This window comes from Elgaria multicarinata, chromosome 10 (assembly GCF_023053635.1).
Source record: "Elgaria multicarinata webbii isolate HBS135686 ecotype San Diego chromosome 10, rElgMul1.1.pri, whole genome shotgun sequence".
Classification (NCBI taxonomy): domain Eukaryota; kingdom Metazoa; phylum Chordata; class Lepidosauria; order Squamata; family Anguidae; genus Elgaria; species Elgaria multicarinata.
Genome location: NC_086180.1, coordinates 6773671 through 6793152, shown reverse-complemented (window position 1 = coordinate 6793152; position 19482 = coordinate 6773671). Strand labels below are relative to the sequence as shown.

The 19482-nt window shown below is 48.5% G+C and overlaps 1 protein-coding gene across 1 annotated transcript in view; it reads right to left on the bottom strand.

Moving 5' to 3' along the window:
* The window catches only part of LZTS3 (leucine zipper tumor suppressor family member 3), an 80701-nt gene extending 66109 nt beyond the window's left edge, over positions 1 to 14592 (bottom strand). The window contains exon 1 of the mRNA XM_063135393.1: positions 14575 to 14592. The gene's annotated coding sequence lies outside the window, so the exon portion shown is untranslated. The remainder of the gene's footprint in view (positions 1 to 14574) is intronic.
* Between the last annotated feature and the right edge of the window lie 4890 nt (positions 14593 to 19482).

The following is a 19482-nucleotide window of genomic DNA, read 5'->3' as shown; positions in this document are numbered from 1 at the left end:
CAGAGGGAAAGTGCAGACTCATATTTTGGCATTAAGGGCGTCATCACACACTTCTCCAGGCTGGCATGGATGGTGGTTAAAAAGGTTGGTTTCCCAGCGGGTCACATAACCACATGGTGCGGGCTCTGCTTTTATCATATTATGGACCACGTCAGCCAGAAGCAGATGGATGAACTGGAAAGTCAGTGCACACAATCTCCTAGCACAGGAACATAAGAGCCCTGATGCTGGGTCAGACCAAGGGTCCATCTAGTCCTGCACTCTGTCCACACAGTGGCCAACCAGAGGCCCCAATTGGAAACCCACAGGCAGGACATGAGTGCAACAGCACCCTCCCACCCATGTTCCCCAGCAACTGGTGCATAAAGACTTACTGCCTCTGATACTGGAGGTAACACACAACCATTAGGACTAGTAACCGTTGATAGCTTTCTCCTCCAGAAATTTATCCAACCCCCCTGTAAAGCCATCCAAATTGGTGGCCATCACCACATCATGTGGGGGCAAATTCCGTAGTTTAACTTCCTTTGACCTGTCCTGATTCTCCCACCAGTCAGGTTCATGGGATGACCCCTTTGGGTTCTAGTATTTTGAGAGAGGGAGAAAGATGTCTCCCTCGCCACATTCTCCGCACCGTGCATAAGTTTGTACATCTCGATCATGACTCCCCTTAGCCTCCATTTTTCCAAGCTAAACCATCCCCGCAGTCACAACCTTCCCTCACAGGGGAGATGCTCCAGCCCCTTGACCGTTTTAGTTGCCCTCGCTCAGGAGAGAACGAGGCAAATCCAGAAGCCAGGTTGCAAATTTATCTTTAGCGCAGCCTTTCCAACCTGATGCCTTCCAGATGTTTGGGACCACAACCCCATGCATCCCTGATCATGAACTATGTTGGCTGGGGTTGATGGGAGTTGTAGTCCAAAACACCTGGAGGGCACCAGGTTAAAGAAAGTAGCTTTAGTCGCTCTTTAAAGCCCTGGTCCACATAAGGTGGTCATGTTTCCTCCCCTACTTGCCTCCCAACAAGGTTTCTGTGCTTTTAAACAACTGCATAAGAAATAGACAGGCAGAAATTCACAGGTGCGCCTTCCCCTAGTAGTGCATCTCTGTGTTGGGGGAGGTTGTATCTGGTCAACTTTGGCCTGTCGGGCCACTGTTGAATGCAAGTCTTACAGTCTCTCCCTCTCTCTCTCCTCTGTTCCCTCCAAATCTTGCATTCAACAGTGGCCCGACAGGCAGAAGTTGAACAGATGCAACCTTCCCCAACACAGAGATGCAAAGTTGGCACCAGAAAGTCGAACGTCAGCCAGGCCTGAACCGCCAGCTTTCTGATCTCTCCCTTTCTGGATTCTCATTATCCTGTTCATTTTCAAGCTAACATTAAGGTCAGCCTGGACAGAGGAAGACGACCCAAAAAATCCTTCTCTAAATAGCCTTGACTGGGACGCATGGCTCAAAATCCAGCCTGGCTTCTTAATAATCTTTTAATCTGCTGCTAAAATCCCACTCCAAAAACTTCTTTAAGTGCTGCATATTCACTGCCAACTGCCTCCGATCAAGCCATGAAAAAAGAAAGGCAGACAGAGACAGGGACGGTGCCAGACTATTTTGCGCCCTAGGCAAGGCGAGCTACTTGCACCCCGCAAAAGAAATTGCCCTTAAAGGTCCGCAGGATCCGTCCCTAGAATCCGAGGTGGGGTGAAGTGGGGGAAAGAGGCGGTTGAGAGGCAGAAGTTTGGAGGACGCCTTGGCAAGAGCGGCGCATATTAAGCTGTGGGGGGAGGCTGGGGGGGGGCTTGGGGTGACGCAAACCCTCTCCTTGCTCGCTTCGCCCTCCTGCTGCCAACTGTCTCTGCAGAGACCACCAGTGAGGGAGGAAGCAGCAGCCAGGCACCTCTCCATCGTGCCTGGGTCCGGGTCCAGCTCCAGCTGAGAGCCCCGTCCCTCCTGCTGCCAACTGTCACTGCAGAGGCCACCAACGAGGGAGGAAGCAGCAGCCAGACACCTCTCCATCGTGCCTGGGTCCAGCTCCAGCTGAAAGCCCTCTCCCTCCTGCTACCAGCTGTCACTGCAAAGGCCACCAACGAGGGAGGAAGCAGCAGCCAGGCACCTCTCCATCGTGCCTGGGTCCAGCTCCAGCTGAGAGCCCCTCCCTCCTGCTGCCAACTGTCTCTGCAGAGACTACCAGTGAGGGAGGAAGTAGCGGCCAGGCACCTCTCCATCGTGCCTGGGTCCAGTTCCAGCTGAGAGCCCTGTCCTTCCTGCTGCCAACTGTCTCTGCAGAGGCCACCAGTGAGGGAGGAAGCAGCAGCCAGGCACCTCTCCATCGTGCCTGGGTTAGCTGAGAGCCCGCTCCCTCCTGCTGCCAACTGTCTCTGCAGAGACCACCAGTGGGGGGAGGAAGCAGCAGCCAAGCACCTCTCCATCGTGCCTGGGTCCAGCTCCAGCTGAGAGCCCCCCTCCCTCCTGCTGCCAACTGTCACTGCTGAACTTTGCAATTAAGATTGTAGTGCCTGAATTTGCTTTCCTTCCCCCCTCCTCCCTCCCAATCCCCTTTCCTTTTGTGTCATGTCTTTTAGATTGTAAGCTTGTGGGAAGGGACAGTCAAGAAATACTTTTGTAAGCTGCCATGAGAGCCTTTTTTGGCTGAATGGTGGAATAAAAATGCTTAAATAAATAAATAAATAAATAAATAAATAAAATAAAATAAAATAAAAACACCCTACAACTCCCAGAATCCTCCACTGTCAAGGAACCACCAGACTTGTCTTAACCAGGTGCCCTCTAGATGTTTTGGACTACAACAGCCATAATCTGACCACGTTGGCTGGGGATGATGGGTTTTTTAAAGTCCAACACATCTGTAAAGCAGCAGATTGGAGAAGGCTGACGTGAGCTTTTGCAGACTAAAGGCTGCACACACCTGATGCCACTGTTGCTTTTCCAACTAGGTCCGCTCGAAATTGTCACAATTTGATTTTTTTTTTCCTGTGGATGTATTCATTCCCAGTTGAAATCACTATTTTTCAACCCAAAAATCAAACCAAGGGAATGTCCTACCTTTGAGAAAAAGTGATATTCTTTCATTACATTGGTATAAGAATATGTAAACTTGGGACTTACGCAGAACCCTTCATAAGGCAGAATGGAAAGGAAGCTAAATGGCTGCAAAACCCACACATTTGTGGGCCTGTTGATGGGACCATCTGGGAATATCCTTGCCTGTAGCAGCCTAAAGCACACAGAAGGCCCATTGTGTGTACAGAACCTGACTCTCAATGACATTGCCAAGTGTCAATTTTCTAATGCAAAAACCCCTGAAGCAATTCTATGTGGCTCCTTGCAACCCACCCTGATTTTCAAGGTGTGGCGAGAAGTTTGCCTACACACTACCCTGAAAGGGTTCTATCTCTAAAGGTGGCCTAAAAATAATTCTGAATAATAATAAAAATAATTCATGTAAGAAAAAAATTTTTTTTTTCAGATTGTAAGGAATACTGATTTTTTTACACTTTCTTCCCTTCTCATATGAGCCTCGTGTGGCGCAGAGTGGTAAAGCAGCAGTTTCTGCAGCTGAAACTCTCCCCACGGCCTGAGTTCGATCCCAGCGGAAGCTGGTTTCAGGAAGCCGGCTCGGGTCGACTCAGCCTTCCATCCTCCCGAGGTCAGTAAAATGAGTGCCTAGTTAGCTGGGGGAAAGGGAATAACGACCGGGGAAGGCAACGGCAAACCACCCCGCTATAAGGCCTGCCGAGAAAACGTCAGCGAAAGCTGGCATCCCTCCAAGAGTCAGTAATGACTCAGTGCTTGCACGAGAGGTTCCTTTCCTTTGAGCCTCATGTGGCGCAGAGCGGTAAAGCAGCAGTTTCTGCAGCTGAAACTCTCCCCACGGCCTGAGTTCGATCCCAGCGGAAGCTGGTTTCAGGAAGCCGGCTCGGGTCGACTCAGCCTTCCATCCTCCCAAGGTCAGTAAAATGAGTGCCCAGTTAGCTGGGGGAAAGGGAATAACGACCGGGGAAGGCAACGGCAAACCACCCCGCTATAAGGCCTGCCGAGAAAACGTCAGCGAAAGCTGGCATCCCTCCAAGAGTCAGTAATGACTCAGTGCTTGCACGAGAGGTTCCTTTCCTTTGAGCCCCATGTGGCGCAGAGCGGTAAAGCAGCAGTTTCTGCAGCTGAAACTCTCCTCATGGCCTGAGTTCGAACCCAGCGGAAGCTGGTTTCAGGCAGCCGGCTCGGGTCGACTCAGCCTTCCATCCTCAGCCTTCCATGACTCAGTGCTTGCACGAAAGGTTCCTTTCCTTTCCTTTCCTTTCTTCCCTTCTCATAATACTATAATCCAATGGAGTCACCCTATGAAGATAAATGGTGGAGGTTTCAGGACAGGTCAAAGGAATTCCTTCTTTCCTGGGATGTATGATAATTCCATTTGAGAGGTGAAAACCCGATGGATTTTTATTTATTTATTAAGTTTATATACCGTCCCATAGCTGAAGCTCTCTGGGCGGTTTACAAAAGTTAAAAACAGTGAACATTAAAAAGTATACAAAATTTAAAACCATCAAAAATATAAAAACAACAGTATCCATTTAACAACAACAGTTCTGGGGCCCATTCAAAAACAAACAAACTCAGCCTATGTTGTTAAATGCTGTTAAATGCCTGGGAGAAGAGAAAAGTCTTGACCTGGCGCCTAAAAGATAACAATGTTGGTGCCAGGCGAGCCTCATTGGGAAGATCATTCCACAGTCGGGGGGCCACCACTGAGAAGGCCCTCTCCCTTGTTGCCATCCTCCGAGCTTCCCTCGGAGTAGGCACTCGGAGGAGGACCTTAGATGTTGAGCACAGTGTACGGGTAGGTTCACGTCGGGAAAGGCGTTCCGTCAGGTATTTTTCCAGTTCAATCCTCGCAGATTTTGTTCTGTTTACCTCTGCTGGTACAGATTTGATCTGTTGTGAGTTGATCTAATACATGAATTCCATTTTTTAATTATTATTTTTTTAACCCTGCCTGCTTCCCTCTGGAAGTGGGAAGTGGAGGATGAAATTGACAAACTCTTTGAAAGTATGGAATATCCTGCTCTAAACCAAGCAGTGTGTGGAGAAGGTGAAACTGACGAGGATATTGACAAGAGGGAATATGCCTCTTCTGAACTACACTATGAGGGCCAGGATCTCTTCTGGATCCTCCCAGAGTGCAGGACATGGAATAAGGGGCTCAAGTTAAAGGAAGCCAGATTCCAGCTGGACATCAGGAAAAACATCCTGACTGTTAGAGCAGTACGACAATGGAATCAGTTACCTAGGGAGGTTGTGGGCTCTCCCACACTAGAGGCCTTCAAGAGGCAGCTGGACAACCATCTGTTAGGGATGCTTTAGGGTGGATTCCTGCATTGAGCAGGGGGTTGGACTGGATGGCCTTGTAGGCCCCTTCCAACTCTGCTATTCTATGATTCTATGAATTACGACCACATTTGCATGAATTACAAGATCCCCCCCCCCCAAAATCCAATTAATACAAATTTCCATTTACACACATTGCAGGACCCAAACCGTTCCAGAATCCGGGAGAGAGCGGGGAGGTCCACTACACTCTGCCACCACTTACTGGAACGGAAACACAGAGAAATACCATCAAGCTTAAATGGAACAGTATTCTCAGCATCGCACGGCCCTATTTTTAACACTGTGCATAATTACATTATGGAATTCGCTACCCCAGAATGTAGTGACGGCCACCAGCTATGATGGCTTTAAAAGGGGATAAGACAAATTCATGGAATATAACTTTATTAATGGCTATTAGTCATGATGGCTATATATTACCTCCAATACCGGAGGCAGTACGCTGGGGAATATGAGTGGGAGGGTGCTTTTGGCCTCATGTCCTGCTTGTGGGCACCTTACAGGTATCTGTTTGGCCACTGTGGGAACAGAATACTGGACTAGACAAGCCTTTGGTCTGATCCATCATGGTGGTTCTTAAATACATTTTTAAAATATGTATGTAACTTGACCACTTACTCTGACCAAATGAAAAGATGCATGGAGAATAGAAGAGCTCCTTGAGAAGAAGGTGGCCACAGAAGGTGGCCAGTTCTGCCCTTGCTACAACGTGTGCTTGACCAAATCACCACAGGGTGCATTTGATTTAAATTCTAGTAAAAGCAACTGAATTTGCATTTAGACAGAGTCTGAGGAGCATAAACATCTCTAATCTCAAACTAAAAAAGATCAAGTAAATAAATGCTCCCTTATATGAGGTCAGGATACCGGTCCATTTAACTCAGTACTGCCTACAGCAGACTTCCCCAACCCAGATCCTTCCAGATGTGTTGGACTACAACTCCCATTATCCCACCAGTGGGAGCCATTGGGATGGCCGGAGTCCAATATATCTGGTGGTCTGGGGAACTCTGACATGTCTTCCTTTCCAACCTGAGCCATGCCAGTTGCACTGGATCCTAAAGAAGTGGGGGAAGAAAGGACTCTCATCTTATTTATGTTTATTTATTTGTGGCATTTATATAGCGCTGAACACAGTAAAACTCAATCAATGGTTCACAGTATTGTCTTAGATGCCAATTGTCACTGAATCACAGAATCTTAGAGTTGGAAGGGGCCATTTAGACCATGAATTGTATGCTCAGTGCAGGCACACGGTTTAAAGCATCCCAGACAAGATGGCTGGCCAGTCTCTGCTTGAACACACCTCCAGTGATGGAGAGCCACCCCCCAAGCAGCTGGTTCCACTGTGTGACTGCTTTGACCATTAGGCAATGTCCAATGCAGCCCTCTTCAGGTGTGAAAACCCTTTAGGTCCTTGAAGGGTGCTATCTTACTCCAGGGCTCCTGCATCTTTAACAGTTGCATAGAAAAGGGAATTTCAGCAGGTGTCATTTGTATATATGGAGAACCTGGTGAAATTCCTTCTTCATCACAACAGTTAAAGCTGCAGGAGCTATACTAGAGTGACCAGATTTAAAAGAGGGCAGGGCACCTGCAGCTTTAACTGTTGTGATGAAGAGGGAATTTCACCAGGTTCTCCATATATACAAATAACACCTGCTGAAATTCCCTTCTCAATACAACTGTTAAAGTTACAGGAGCCCTGTCCTCCTTTTCATATGGTCACCCTATCTTACTCTCCCCTCATTCTTCTCTTCTCAAGACTAAACAAACCGAGGCCCTTTGATCATTCTTCACGAGACTTCGTTTCTACTCCCCTGATCATCTTTTACCCTTCTCTGAATCTGTTCAAACTTATCTGAACCCTCCTAAAAGTATGGTGTCCAGAACCGGACACAACATTTGAGGTGATGTTTGACCAGCACAGAGTAGAGTGGAATGATTACTTCCCATGAATCCTGAAATTATATTTTATTGGTGCAACCCAAAATTGCATTTGCGTTTTTTTTTTGCAGCTACATCACATTGCTGACTCATATTCAGCTTGTGATTGATCATGGCAAAGGAAGAGCATGTTCAGAGGAGGGCAACCAGGATGATCAGGGGTCTGGAAACAAAGCTCTATGAAGAGAGACTGAAAGAACTGGGCAGGTTTAGCCTGGAGAAGAGAAGATTGAGGGGAGACATGATAGCACTCTTCAAAGACTTGAAAGGTTGTCACGCAGAGGAGGGCCAGGATCTCTTCTCGATCCTCCCAGAGTGCAGGACACGGAATAACGGGCTGAAGTTACAGGAAGCCAGATTCCGGCTGGACATCAGGAAAAACTTCCTGACTGTTAGAGCAGTACGACAATGGAACCAGTTACCTAGGGAGGTTGTGGGCTCTCCCACACTAGAGGCCTTCAGGAGGCAGCTGGACAACCATCTGTCAGGGATGCTTTAGGGTGGATTCCTGCATTGAGCAGGGGGTTGGACTTGATGGCCTTGTAGGCCCCTTCCAGCTCTTCTATTCAATTATTCTATAAGACAAATGAGGTGTGGAATTCCTGCTAAAAGTATGAAACAGACAGGGAGGAGAGGTCAAAATGTAGAAAAGGCCATGCCCAAACATGTAGAAACTCTATGAAAAGAACAGCCAAAAGGACTAAAAACTCACTTCCGAGAGAAAGCACCTGTTCACAGGTGGCACAAAAGAGGTGGCAAGGCTAACATTGCAATGGATGGCCATGCTAGGGAGAGGATTGACAATTTATTTAAAAACCTGACAAGAGCACATTTAAAAACTGCATTCATCTTTCACACATACAAACCAACAGTAGGAGGAAGGCTCAAAAGCGCTTAGAGAGGCATGTGTGAAGTCAGCTGCAGCCGTCATCCCTAAATAGAGCAAACCCTAGAGGACTGAACTACGCACAGTTTCTTTTCTTTCACAAGATGCAGCCGCAGAGGCTACAAACAAAAACAGAAGACCACCGGTGGCTGGGGGTGTGCACGTGCTTGCGTGTGAATGATCATCTCTGTCCAACCAATATTGGGCAATAGTATCAGGATCAAACAACATTTCACAAAAATGTACAAGCTTTTGAGTACTCCAGAACTCTTCATCAGGCTAGAGAGTACAAAAAGCAGGGGGGCTGGGGGGGGGGGGAGAAATAGAAAGTCAAATACTTAGCCAGATATCGTGGCCATGATGTTGGCAGTTTGGAATACACTAGGGCTGTGCACAGTCATCGTCCCCATTTTCCTCAGAGCCAGGTTTGGAGTCCCCGAAACAGCTCCGAATTGACTCGGGGTGCTTCGGGGCTTGCCCACCTCACCTCGGTGCTGAAGCGAGATTCGGGGGGCCCGAGGCGACTCGGCCTTGCAAGTCCCTGGGTACCGGCTGCACAGCTGGCACACTGGAAAGCTGGTAGCAAGGCTGCCCATGAGTCCGTTGGACTCACCTCCCTCTCCCCGCAATTTATTTATTATTATTATTATTTATTAATTACATTTCTATACCGCCCAATAGCCGGAGCTCTCTGGGCGGTTCACAAAAATTAAAAACATTCAAAGTATAAAATAACAGTATAAAACCATACTATAAAATACAATATAAAATAAATATAAAAGCTCAACCAGATAAAAACAGCAGCAATGCAAAATTACAAACTTAAAACACCAAGTTAAAATTTATTTATAGACTGTTAAAATGCTGGGAGAATAAAAAGGTCTTCACCTGGCGTCTAAAAGCATATAATGTAGGTGCCAAGCGAACCTCCTTAGGGAGCTCATTCCACAGCCGGGGTGCCACAGCAGAGAAGGCCCTGCTCCTGGTAGCCACCTGCCTCACTTTCTTTGGCAGGGGCTCGCGGAGAAGGACCCCTGAGGATGACCTTAGGGTCCGGGCAGGTACATACGAGAGGAGGCTCCTTCAGATAGCCTGGCCCCAAGCCGTTTAGGGCTTTAAATGTTCATACCAGCACTTTGAAACGGGCCCGAACCTGGACTGGCAGCCAACGAAGCTGGAAAAGGACTGGCGTGATGTGGTCTCGTCGGCCAGTCCCTCTTAGTAACCGTGCTGCCCTGTTTTGTACTAGCTGAAGTTTCCGGAGCGTTTTCAAAGGCTGCCCCACGTATAACGCATTGCAGTAATCCAAACGAGAGGTTATCAGAGCATGGGTAACTGTAGCTAGGCTATCTCTGTCCAGATAAGGGCGCAGTTGGTATATCAGCCTAAGCTGATAAAAGGTGCAATCCTGCTGCCATCGCCGCCCGCCGCAACCAAGAAACATGGCGCTTCTGAGAACCAGGCCGCGATTTCAAGATATCGCAGGGGCTCTGATTAGCCACAAACTACGGTGGCCATAGGGGTACTAATCAGAGCCCCTGCGATATCTTGAAAGCGTGGCCTGGTTCTCTGGAGCGCTGCATTTCTTGGTTGCGGTGGGTGATGCAGCGGGCGGCAATGGCAGCAGGTGAGCAGGGAGAGCAGGGAGAGGGAGGTGAGTCCAAAGGAGTCATGGCCGGCCTTGGACTGCCTTTCCCAGGACAGCAGGAGAGAGGACCCAGTGCCACTCCGAAGTGGCCCGAGGCGCCCCGAAGGTTTGGTGCCGATTGGCTTTGGCTTCGGGGCACCTTGGGCTGACCCAGAACCAACTTGGAACTGAGCTGACGTGGGCTAAATCAGCTCGCCTCGCCTCAGTTTCAGGGATTAGGCCCGAGGCGGTGCACAGCCCTAGAATATACCCAGTCTCAAAATGGAAATTGCAAACTGAAAGAATTCAGTTCCTTCTATCTGGTTCTTGCCTGTTAGAAGGAAAGCCTCTGACCTCAGAGGCTTCTGAGTATCCAGTGGCGAAAGACCGGGAGGAACAACAGAGACAATTTTTGCCTCACCATACTCCTTTTATGAATTTTCCCTCTAGACAAGACTCTGAGGGCTCCATCACACCAACTTTTTTTCCTGGTTTGCCTCCACGATTTCCACCTCCATTTCACTAAGCCAATGGTCCCTTTCACACGTGTTTGTGATGTCGCCACTGTACCAGTGAAATCTCCTTTCGCTTGTTTGCTCTCCCACTCTGCCCCGTCCTACCCCGTGCCTTCTCCTTTCCCCTCCAGTTCGTTGGTTTTTGTCGTTGATGGACACTGTGATGGACGGGCTCCCCCCACCCTTGCTCTGGCTTTGTTGTCTAACATTTTACTGATTTAACATTTCATCAGCTGGGTGCTGTTTTTGCGGGCAATGAGAGTGGGGTTGGAGCAGCAAAAGTCCGTTCAACTGAGTCCGCACAAGCCCGTTCGTTCAACATGGCATGCTGTGGGAGGAGAACCGCCACGCCCTCCTCTTTCATCAGCAAGACCTCCCTTCAAAGCACACGCCCCCAACAAAGGACATAGCGCCAGGACGGCACTACATGGGGGGCGGAAGGGCGCTTTTATCCCGCATGGAGGAAATAAACCGGACTTTCCCCACTCTAGGAAAACACAGAAAATGGAGAGGAAGTGGCGGGGTGACTGCAGGACAGGCACAACATCACATGAGTACCGCGCTGCAAAACGGCAAACCAGGCATGGCAAGAGTGCAATAAAATGCTGGTGTGATGGAGCCCTGAGCCTGTCTAAAGCAACCACACTGTCAGGGCTGGAGAAGCTATAGGATGCTGCGTATCCTGGACAGTCCTCTCCCCGCCTGCTACTGGAACCCCCCCCCCTTTTGACCTTTACGGGGTTATCTGAGGCCGCTTTTGCAATCTCGGAAAGCTGGTGCGGCCGTTCTTTTTGCAGAGGCTGTGCGAGAGGGTAGACCGGACCTCGAAGTCCCCCTCCCAAAGGTGTAGCAGTATCTGCAGCTTTTGGAGGGGGGAATTCGAAAAACCCTATGGCCCCCAAGCCCTTTTGCTGCCTAATGCAAAAGACAAGATGGCAGCCCCTCCCCCTTCCATGTTCAAAAGCCAACTGCACTGGCAGATGGATCTGTCTTCAACACTGATACTGGAATAGCATCCTCTACTGCCCTTGAAGACTGCAAAGCAGGCTGCATGGCTCACAGCTCTCTCTCCTCCAACACCCTGCTGCCACCAACCAGCCTCTGCCGCCTGAGGTGACTGCTGTCCAGAAACCGCAGGGTTGCACCTTTAGTCAGTAGTAGAATCATAGAATCATCGAATAGTAGAGTTGGAAGGGGCCTATAAGGCCATCGAGTCCAACCCCCTGCTCAATGGTGTTGCGGGCATCGAATTCCCCCTAGCAATGCATTTTGGGAAGCAGGAGCAATGGCGGGTCTCCATTTCTGAAAACACAAAGGCCGGCTGCAACTCTGATCTGCCTCTTGCCTTGTGGGAAACACGGAGGTTCCCAAGTCGGCATAGATCAGAATTGCGGAGAATGACACTCCTCAGATTAGCAAAGCCAGAGATCAATCACAGGCAGCTTTAATTTTAGGTTTAATGTTCAGCTTTTTGTTTTTAATTAGGTTTAGATGTAATTTTAGGTTATGGGTGTGTGTGTTTCTGATTCTTCCCCTACTTGTGTACCACCTAGACCAGCCTTCCTCAACCTGGGGTGCTCCAGATGTGTTGGACTACAACTCCCAGAATGCCCCGTGGCCTTCATGCTCTGCTGTGGCCCCATTTAGCTCAGTGGCTAGGCACCTACCTGTCCACTGAGCTAAATGGGTCACTTCTGTGACCCCTCCATGGCACTGCCTGGGATTCTTTGCACAACGGGAGGACACCTTCCTGAGCTGTTCATTCTCTCTCTCTCTCTCTGTCTCTCTCCATATATCCAGAGGCATGAATTTGAGGATCGAGATAATGACGATACAGGGGCTGACACCCTCCCCTAAACGCCAGACACGGGTGCAGGGCGCCTGTGAAGCAGCAAGAGAGAAACACCCCATGCACATACAGAGATGCCTTGATGAAAGGCCACCTCGCCTGCAAGGGCAGTGAAACCCTCACACGGCACAGCTGCACCATGGACCAATAGGATGCATGAGAATTTCTGCTAGCAGCTTACTCAAGAGGGGTCTTGTCTCTCTCTCTCTCTCAGAAGCTCACAATTCAGTTCAACCTAGTGCAACCGTTTGGCTTGCGGGTGAAACGGGACAGAGATGTGTGTGCGCGTGTGTCCCTGCCAACGTGCTTACATCATGCACAACTGAGCCAGCGTGAAAATAAGTGCGAGTGCCCAAAAGCAAGGGGCAGCAGAGATGAGAGAGAGAGAGAGAGAGATTGTTTGCTCTTCTGTCTCTGCTGCACTGCAGTTATCAGCTCTCTTCTAGGAAGCTGGCACACACACACACACACACACATACAAAAATCCTTGCTAAAGCAGCTCAGATTAGACATCAAGCTTCAGGAAATATATATATTTCTACGCAGGGTGACCCAATTATCCGGTGGGCCAGCCCCAAAGATAATCAGTAAGAAAACGCTTCGGCACAGCAAGCCGCCTTTCCCCGTCCCCACCTTGATATTTTGACGGAATTCATGCCTCTTCTAACCGTCCCTGGGTACAAGTCAACACTATGACAGCTGTCTGGAAGCTCTCCTGAGTGTAAGAGGCGGATGGTCGTCATGGCGGGGGCAATGAGGGGGGGGGAATTCAGAAAGGATGGCTGAGTGCTCTGGAAGACATATGATGCATATACCATTTTCTCTCTCTCTCTCTCTTTCTCTGTCGCTCGCTTTTAGGGAAGCTCAGCAGCCATGGAAGATGGGGAGACTATGGCTACAGAGACCAGATGTTGATGTCCAAACTAAAGTCTCGGCCAAAGCCACTGGATCTGAAATAAAAGGCCAGTCAACAATGGAGCTGGAGCAAAATGAGAAGCAACCCCCTTAAAATAAAGGTTCCAGGTTAAAAAAAAAAAGGGGGGGGGGGTGGAGGGAGAAAGAGCACAGAGATCTCTGTGAAGCACAGTGACCAATGGAGAGCAAAGAAGACTTTATCATAAATAGGCAATAGGCATGCATGTATATCTAAAAGGTTGCCGGGGGGGGGGGGGGGGCGGGGCGAAATGATCCGGGGAGGCTAAATGATCCGGATTGCCGGAGAAGGGACCTCTGATTCCTCGATTCAACTGCGCAAGCTGCCACGTCCATGAAAGGCAGAGTTTATATCCGTTCCTGTTTTACAGATAATGTTACCAACAATTTATTTATTTATTTTAAAAAAAGACAGAAAGCATTATTTAGCTAGTTTCTCTCTCTTCTCTCTCTCTCTCTCTCCCCCCTCCAATATCCCTATTTCAGCATCTTTGCTTAGCCTTAAAAGGAGACTTAGGTATCGCCTCCCTCCGGGGAGTTTGCCACTGAAATGGCATGCAGGAGCAGCAGCCTCCCCCAAAAGCAGATGACATAATTTGCAGCCGTCCCCTGCTAATCACCCAAGCGCCAGCACCTCACCTCACGCTCTGGATGACACCCCATTTATGACATCACCACCAAAAAAATAATTTTTTAAAAAATCCAACATACACACACAGACACACACCCCAAAAGAAAAATCACCCAACCCTGACGTCCACCTCCACTGATTACCTGCCAGGGGGTTAGGGTTGTGTGTCTACACACACACACACACACACACTTTAGCAATAAGTGGCCCTATGGGTTCCCCCCCCCCCCGCACACCGACATTGTCGGTAAAGGTGTGTGTTTTTCCTCCCTCCGCAGGTACAGAGGAGGAAGGTTTCATTTCCAAAGAAATGCCCCAAAACACCAACTCAGGTGCTCTATTCTCCATCTATCTCCCATCGCAGTTATCTAGCCATCCATCCATCCAATATGAAGGATGCCAACGAAAAAGGAGAAAACATTAAAAAATAAATAAATTGCAAGAGGCTGCAAGGCTTCGTCCCCCCACCCCACCCCACCCCACCCCTCCACACGCCCCCTCCTCAGGATGACAATTCTCCATCGTGCAACACATTTTAATGGCAAGGGTCTCTAACCCAACCCAACACCCACCCCCGTCCACGAGACACGTTTTACACACACACACACACACCGTGCATGCATCCCTCCCGGAGAAACCCTGTGCAATTTTGCACGCCGGTGCAAGGCACCCCGCTTTTCACCCTGCCCCTAAACCCCATGTGGCCCCGATCCCTCCCGGGGGGGGGGGGGCATTAGGAAATTGGTACCTCCTCCTCTCCTCCCCCTCCTCCGTCCTTACTCTTTGCAGGAACGCAGCAGCGGTGGGTCTTCTGGGAGGCTGCTTCAGCCCCGGAGACGTCTTGGTTTTAAATCCTCTTTTTTGGAGGGTGGGTGGAAAGGCCAAAGGAAAGGCGCGCCTCCCCCCCGGAGGGGGGATTATATATAATTAAAATAAAAAAAATGCAAATAAAACACCGAGTTTTCCACTCCTCGCCCGAAAAAAATATATATCACCAGCCAAAGCGGACCCGGGGCTCGGAAGCGGGTTTGCAAGGCAGCGCCGCTGCTGCAGCCGGACCGGCGTCTCGCATCTCAGCCGGCGTCACCGATACACACGCGCGCGCGCGCACTCGCAGACACGCGTCTTGCCCCCTTTTCTTGCGGCAAACGGCGGCCAACCCCCGGCCACGCCCCCCTTGGTCACAGCCTCAGCCTATCGGAGAGCGGGATCCAGGAGGAGGGTGGATCGCCGGCCTTTTTAACTCTTCCCTGGCTGAACCATTCCCACCACTGGCTGTCCAGCGTGCTGAGGGGACGGCGGGGTGTCTAAGTGGGTAGAGAAGTAGGGGAGATCTACATGTGTGCGGTAGAAGGAGGAGCGAGGATACAGGTGGCGGTGGTCAATTTTTTAAAAAAAATTTTTGAGGCTGTCCCACATTTACTAAACCCTCCCCGCAAGTAGAAATCTAGTTGAGCAAGATGTATTTGTCCCTTTGGTATACTAGTGTTGCTGGGATTTGTTTATTTACGCTTCCTTCCCCCCGCCCCCACAAAAAAGTAATCTGCAGTGGTCCAAACCAGTCTCTCGCAGCAGGATTCAGCCATCAATTTCATTTTCCTAAGTCTCGCACGCGATATCAGAATCCAGGACCACCTAATGAAACTGAATGGTGGCAGACCAAAGGAAGGACTTCTTCACACAGCACATAGTTAAACTATGGCCACCAATTTGGATGGCTTCAAAAGCGGGGTTGGATGAATTCCTGGAGGAAGAGGAGGCTATCAATGGCTACTAGTCCTCATGGCTCTATGCTACTTCCAGCATCAGAAGCAGTACGCTGGGGAACATATACAAATCTATGGTGTGACCACACTTAGAATACTGTGCACAGTTCTGGTCAGTAAGGAACCCAAGGCTGCTTACATAGTTGTTGTTGTTGTCGTCGTCCTCTTAACCTCACAACAGCCCTGTGAGGTAGGTTAGGCTGACAGTCAGTGACTGGCCCAAAGTCACCTAACAAGCTTCAAGGCCAAGTGGGAATAAAACCAGGATCTCCCAAGTCCCAGCACAACACTCTAAGCACTGCACCGCACTGGCCCTGTTCCTATATATGCTAGTTATATTGGCCCGCCCAAGTTTTGACACACAGGCCATAGCTAGACCTAAGGTTTATCCCAGGATCGTCCAGGTTCATCTAGGTGACACACAGGGGATCCAGTGCTCAGGCAGGGGCGAACCCTGGATGATCCCAGGATAAACCTTAGGTCTAGCTGTGGCCACAGTGTGGTGCTGAGTACCGATTGCTGGGCATTTGTGTGCCAGTCAAACTGCAGGTGAGATCTATCATCTTAAAACCCTCTTTTCAGCTTCCGTGTGGCATCTGCTTGGATTGTTTTGCCGCACTCTTAAATTCGGGGGTGTTTCTGTTTTCGCCTTAATGAGTTCTTATTGTAATTTTAACGTTTCATGAGCCACCCTGAGAAGCAATGTGTTGACAACCATCTGTCAGGGATGCTTTAGGGTGGATTCCTCCATTGAGCAGGAGGTTGGACTCGATGGCCTTGTAGGCCCCTTCCAACTCTGCTATTCTATGATTCTATGATTCTATGAAAGGTGAGCTAGCAATTCCTACAAATCAATCAACCAGGTGCCGGAGTGAGTTGGACTTTTGGTCTGATTGAGTAGGATCCTTCTTAGGCCTTAGCTAGACCTAAGGTTTATCCTGGGATCATCCCGGGGTCATCCCTATTCATGTAAATGACACACAGGATATCCTGGGAGCAGGCAGGGACAACCCCAGGACGATCCTGGGATAAACCTTAGGTCTAGCTAAGACCTGAATATTCTTATGAACTCCAGGATCTCACGATGGTGACAGCGAGTTCGTTTAGATGGGTGTTTTGATTTTGTTTTTTTAAATGGAGGCGCTCCAGATGTGTTGGACTGCATGTGGCTGAGAATGATGGGAATTGCAGTCCAACAAATCTGGTTGGGGAAGGTTGGGTTAGATGATAGACTAACATGGCTTAGCCAAAAAAGCCGTCTTGATTAGACGCAGTGTGTAACCCCGACATAGTGGGGCATGTGGTGAGCGCAATAGAAACGGTGCTTTCATTCCACTCCGACAGTGAGTTTCCAGTGCCACATGGTTGCCTGGGAAGAGAAAGCCACTGAAACTTCCCTGTTTGTTCCCCAGTAACTGGTCCTCGGAGGTATACTTCTTTTGAACATGGAGGTTCAAGCAAACATGGAACATGTGGACACTGAACTTCCATCCCACAGCTATTAGATCGTGTTTATCCCATTCTCTCCAAGAATTTTCTCCAGTCCTTTTTAAAAAGCCACCAAAGCTAGCGGCCATGAAGATTAATAAGTTATTTATGCATGGTGGGAAACAGTTCTTTCTTTTCCCAGTGCCTGCCAATCTAACTTCAGTCTGCTCTTCTGAGAGGAGGAATAATTATTTCTTTCTATCCTAAGATAATTGCACCTTAGCCCTATGGAAAGCTCTTAACATTTGCCAAACCAAAATAGCCACTCGTGGGAATATAGGCAGAGTTGTTGAATGTGAATTTGCAGGATGGTGCATGGGGTTATGCCCTATTTTATTTATTTATTTATTTATTTATTGCATTTGTATACCGCCCCATAGCTGAAGCTCTCTGGGCAGTTCCCATGCAAATCGCTTCACCTACATATAGGCTGCTTGACTATGGTCTTAGCTAGACCTAAGGTTTATCCCGGTATCGTCCCGGGGTCATCCCTGTTCATGTAAATGACACACAGGGGATCCCAGGAGCAGCAGGCAGGGACGACCCCGGGACGACCCCGGGATAAACCTTAGGTCTAGCTAAGGCCTATATCTAAAAACACATATCAGAGCAGTTTACAACATAACGTTTCAAATTTAACAAATGCCCACAGTTAAAACATTCAAAAACAGGATATAAAAGATCTCAGTTAAAGAATTCTCAGTTAAAACATTTAAAATCAGAAAACTCAAACTCAAACTGGACAGCACAATATGGTACTTCTAAGCCCTCGCAACCTAGATGAATCCATCTGTCTCGGGTTGTTCTGCCTCTCCAACTGCTTTTCCGTCTCCCACAAATAATCTGATACATTTGCTGCTATAGAGACAAGGCTTAAATAAGACATGCAAGCCACTAAGCACGCCCAGTGAGATTCGGAGTGATTATACAATCGCATGCTCTCAGAATATCATGATCCAGTTTCATTTGGTGGGCTTACAATGCTATTTAATTCCTGTGGCCTCAGGGAGCAGAGAGTTCCAGAGGCAGGGTGGGGAACATAACTGAAAAAACCCTGTCTCATGCCCACCAACCGAACTGATTGTAGTTTAGTAGTAGATTAATTACATTGATCTAGGTTTACTGACTGAGCTGCGTTCCAGAGTTTCGTGCAAATAAAGAACTGGGAACTAGTCACCAACTTAGAACATAAGAAGAGCCATGTAGGATCTGACCAAGGGTCCATCTAATCCAGCATTCAGTTCACACACTGGCCAACCAGCTGTTGACAGGAAATGGCCAACCAGCAGGACAAGAGTACAATAGTACCCTCCCGCCCATGTTCCCCAGCAACTGGTATACCTAGGCTTACTGCCCTTGATACTGGAGGTAGCACAGAGCCATCAAGACTTGTAGCCATGGATAGCCTTCTCCTCCAGGAATTTCTCTAATCTCCTTTTAAAGCCATCCAAATTAGTGGCTGCCACGATACAGGCTCTGAACACCAGACCTCACGGCTGCCACCACTTCTTATGGGGCGACACAGGCTCTGAACACCAGACCCGGCCGAGGCTACTCCCTGCTCAAGCCAAGCACCACCGCTTGTTACGCCTGAGGCAAGGGATAAAACCCACCTTCCTCCAAACTATGTGGAGAAAGGGGTTTAAATTGGAGAAGGATTTTAATATATATAATAATGCGCTGTGAGTTATATCTGCTTAGGTGAACGATTGTCAGAGTGGGTGTTATATGTGTAAACTTAAGATGATAAATGCCAAACAGACACGTGGGCTTTTTGTGGTAGTTTAAAAACAAAACAATCAAAATTTATTTTTAAACGTTCATAAGCTTTGTTTCAAATAACAACATTTAAAAACCTTTTTGAAACCTTTCATACAATCCGGTCACTCATTCACATTCACGCTTTCCTTTTTCTCACACAATCACTCTTGAACTTTCTTTATTCTCAGTATTGATTAATATACATCCACTACGTGCACACCACACTCTAAAGACACCACTCACTACACTGACTCTCAAATTTCCCAGAACTTAAGTACCATAAACACAGAGAGCACTACAGACTCTAAGACTACCTAACAAGTCTCCCCGAAAAGTTTTCTCAATCCCCTCAGTCCTTCCCTTATATATCACTCCTCCCCTGAAGTTGGAAGTTTCCAGTAGCTATCATGACTAACAGATCCAACTTCCAAGAAACACCTTAGAGGGTTGCTAGGATACCACCACATGCCTCAGCCACATGATCCCTCCAGGTTTAATTTGACAGGCATGCCTGTGTCGGGGACCACCCCATCCCCATGGCCGCAGCCTTCAATCTGTGTCTATGGTGCCTGTATACAGATGTTGCAAACATGCAACAGCTGGGTTGGCCATGCAGCCTTCACTGGGCATAAGCAAAATGCCTGCTTGGAGATGCAGTTATCTTCATTACTCA